Genomic DNA, 4339 nt, shown 5'->3' with positions numbered 1-4339 from the left:
TGAGAATACGGAAAACCATCATGAAGAAGAGGCTCATAACCATGGCAGAGAAGGTCCAGCACATCAGGCTGAGCAAGAGAGAAGAGTTCTGGGTTCTTACATCAACCCAAACCCAGGAAACTGTGGGAGTAGCATCCAAAGGCCAACCATACATGCCAACAACTTTGAACTAAAGCCACAGCTCATCACCCTTGTTCAGAACAATTGTTCATTCGGAGGAGGTGTCCAAGAAGACCCCAATCAACATCTAACCACCTTGCTGAGGATATGCAATACTGTGAAGTCTAATGGTGTTCTTCCTGACACCTATAGACTACTTCTGTTTCCCTTCTCGCTCAAAGACAAAGCATCTAAATGGATGGAATCCTTTCCAAAGGAGAGTTTAGCAACCTGGAAAGATGTGGTGAACAAGTTCTTGGCAAGATTCTAGCCTCCTCAACGGATCAACAGGTTGAGAGCTGAGGTACAAACATTCAGGCAGCAGGATGGTGAGACTCTATATGAAGCATAGGAGAGGTTTAAAGACTTGACAAGTAGATGCCCGCCAGATATGTTCAATGAATGGGTGCAGTTGCACATTTTCTATGAAGGCCTTTCGTATGAATCAAAGAAGGCAGTAGACCACTCATCCGGGGGATCTCTGAACAAGAAGAAGACCATTGAAGAAGCCATAGATGTCATTGAGACTGTAGCAGAGAATGACTACTTCTATGCTTCTGAAAGAGGCAATACTAGAGGAGTGATGGAGCTGAACAATGTGGATACACTGCTAGCTCAAAATAAGATGATTACCAAGCAATTAGCTAACCTCACCAAGAAGATGGAGAGGAATCAAGTAGCAGCAATCACTACTTCAGCAGCAACTCAAGAAGGAGTGAATGAAGAAGCAGAGGGTAGTCAGGAGCAAGCCAACTACATTGAGAATTCACCTAGGCAGAATCATGACCCATACTCCAAAACGTATAAACCTGGTTGGAAGAACCACCCAAACTTTGGATGGGGAAATCAACAAGACCAAGGCCAAGATCAGAGATGCCACAACCCCAACAACAATGCAACTCACCAACACTCCACACAGAGGTCATACCAACACCCACCCAACAACACTTCTCAACATCCATACCAAAGTCAAAATGGCCCTTCTCATCCTTCCAATCTCAACTCTCCATCATCGGAAGAAAGACTATCAAGGATTGAGACTCTACTTGAAGGCTTATGCAAGGAGATTCAAGATAGTAAGATGTTCCGAGAGGAAGTGCGATCTAACCTACAAAATCAAGATGCTGCCATCAAGAAACTTGAGATACAAATTGGCTACCTATTCCAGCAAGCTCCTGGCCATGACCTTTGCAGCAACATTGAGTCAAGGCCAAGGGAGGAGTGTCAAGCCATCACCCTCAGAAGTGGGAAGGAACTGAAGGAGACTTCCAAGAAATCACAAGAGAAAGATTCAATTGGAAAGAAGGAGGAACAAGATGAAGTTCAAGCCCCCACCTCCAACTCACATCAAAAGGAAGGAGAGCTAAAGCCATATGTTCCGAAAGTCCCATATCCTCAACAACTGAAAAAGAAGGGGGATAACAGCCAGTTCTCCAGATTTTTAGAAATATTCAAGAAACTACAGATTAACATACCCTTTGCTGAAGTAATAGAGCAAATGCCGCTCTATGCCAAGTTCTTGAAGGAGTTGATGACCAAAAAGAGAAGCTGGAAGAACAACGATACTGTGATACTAACTGAAGAATGTAGTGCCATCATTCAGCATAAATTGCCCCAGAAAATGAAGGATCCTGGGAGCTTCTAGATTCCTTGTATTATAGGAGAAATAATAGTGGAAAAGGCTCTATGTGACCTAGGAGCCAACATAAATCTAATGTCTGTAGCTATGATGAGAAAAATGAAGATTGAGGAGCCCAAACCAACAAAAATGGCCTTACAACTGGCAGACCGATCATTCAAGTTTTCTCACGGCATAGTGAAAGACTTGCTAGTGAAGGTAGGAGACTTTATCTTTCCAGCAGATTTTGTAGTGTTGGACATGAAGGAATGAGCTAAGGCTTCTATCATCTTGGGAAGACCATTCTTAGCTACTGTCGGAGCTGTCATCGATGTCCAAAAGGGTGAACTGACTCTTAGACTACACAATGAAACAATGATGATCAATGTGTTCAAGGCCATGAACTATCCACAGGAACCATCGGGAGAATGTATGAGGTTAGACTCACTGGAAGATGTAGTACAAGAGACTTTTGAAGAAGAAGAACTTGAGGGATTAACAGAAGAGGAGGAATCAGCATCAACCGAAGAAGCTGCAACAGCTGAGGTTCAAGTTCAGGGTACAATAGAGGAGAAGAATGGGAAGAAAGAAGCACCCAAACTTGAACTAAAGGCACTGCCACCCACTCTCAAGTATGCATATCTAGGAGAAAACGAAAGTTATCCAATGATCATAAACTCATCCCTCAGCCAAGAACAAGAGGAAGAGCTACTTGAAGTATTGCAAAGGCACAAAGATGCCATAGGATGGACCCTTGCTGACTTGAAGGAAATCAGTTCGGCCATATGTATGCATAAAATACTGTTGGAAGATGATGTCAAACCATCCATTCAACCCCAAAAGAGGCTGAATCCAGTCATGAAGGAAGTGGTACAGAAAGAAGTCATGAAGTTGTGGCAAGGAGGAGTGATCTATCCGATCTCAGACAGCCCATGGGTCAGCCCTGTGCAAGTTGTTCCAAAAAAAAGGAGGAATTACTGTAGTCCCCAATGAGAAGAATGAACTAATCCCTACAAGGACCGTCACAGGATGGCAGATGTGCATAGACTACAGAAAACTCAACGAAGCTACACGAAAAGATCATTTCCCCCTTCCTTTCATGGATCAGATGCTGGAAAGACTTGCAGGACATGCGTATTACTGTTTTCTCGATGGTTATTCAGGATATAACCAAATAGTGGTTGATCCAAGAGACCAAGAGAAAACTTCCTTCACCTTCCCATATGGAGTGTTTGCCTACAGGCGCATGCCATTTGGGCTATGCAATGCACCTGCAACTTTCCAACACTGCATGCTTTCCATTTTTTCAGATATGATAGAAAAATTCATCGAAGTTTTTATGGATGACTTCTCAGTATTTGGAGACTCTTTTCCTAATTGCCTAGATCACCTGGCCCTGGTATTAAAAAGATGTCAAGAAACTAATTTGGTCTTGAACTGGGAGAAATGTCACTTTATGGTGACAGGAGGAATAGTTCTTGGTCATAAGGTTTCTAACTAAGGCATTGAAGTGGACAGAGCCAAGGTGGAACTCATTGAAAAATTACCTCCACCAAGTGATGTCAAGGCAATTAGGAGTTTTCTAGGGCATGCTGGCTTTTACGGAAGGTTTATTAAAGATTTTTCAAAGATAGCCAAGCCCTTAAGCAATCTCCTTGTATCTGATACACCATTTATCTTTGATGAAAAGTTCATGCTGGCATTTGAAAACTTGAAAAAGAGGTTGTCCTCTGCCCCTATCATTTCCCCACCTGACTGGAACCTACCATTTGAACTGATGTGTGATGCATCTGATTTCGCAATTGGGGCAATGTTAGGACAGAGGAAAGATAACTTGGTTCATGTGATATACTATGCCAGCAAAGTCCTCAATGATACTCAAAGAAACTATACCACTACTGAAAAGGAGTTGCTGGCAATAGTTTTTGCATTTGACAAGTTTAGATCATACCTCATTGGTGCCAAAGTGATTGTCTTCACAGATCACACAGCACTTAAACATTTGTTTGCCAAGCAAGAATCAAAACCAAGACTAATAAGATGGATCTTATTGTTGCAGGAATTCAATATTGAAATCAAAGACAAGAAAGGAGTGGAGAACAAGGTAGCAGATCACTTATCCAGAATCCCTCATGATAAAGGAGGAACACATGATACAAATGTAAATGAGTTCTTCCCAGATGAGCAGTTGATGACGATTCACAGAGCACCCTGGTTTGCAGATATTGCCAATTTTAAGGAAACTGGGGCGTTACATCCAGACATCAACAAACACCAGAAAAGAAAGCTCATCAATGACGCAAAGTATTTTGTTTGGGATGAACCATATCTCTTCAAGAAGTGTTCAGATGGAATTCTGAGAAGATGTGTCTCGAAAGAAGAGGGACGGGAGGTCTTGTGGAACTGCCACAGCTCATGCTATAGAGGCCATTTTGGAGGGGACAGAACTGCAGCCAAGGTATTACAAAGCGGATTCTTTTGGCCCACCCTTTTCAAGGATCCCAAAGAACTGGTAAAGAATTGCAGTGAATGTCAACGAGCTGGAAACTTACCCAAAAGAAA

At 42.5% G+C, this 4339-nt stretch overlaps 1 non-coding gene across 1 annotated transcript; it reads right to left on the bottom strand.

Annotated features, from left to right (window-relative positions):
- Nucleotides 1-448: 448 nt before the first annotated feature.
- On the bottom strand, nucleotides 449-555 carry LOC112774019 (small nucleolar RNA R71). Its single transcript, XR_003188533.1, has one exon. It is a non-coding gene; the product is annotated as a small nucleolar RNA R71 (small nucleolar RNA).
- Between the last annotated feature and the right edge of the window lie 3784 nt (nucleotides 556-4339).

This window comes from Arachis hypogaea, chromosome 18, assembly GCF_003086295.3.
Source record: "Arachis hypogaea cultivar Tifrunner chromosome 18, arahy.Tifrunner.gnm2.J5K5, whole genome shotgun sequence".
Classification (NCBI taxonomy): Eukaryota; Viridiplantae; Streptophyta; class Magnoliopsida; order Fabales; family Fabaceae; genus Arachis; species Arachis hypogaea.
Note: the sequence above shows the minus strand (reverse complement) of the source record. Positions and strands in the feature narration are given on the sequence as shown.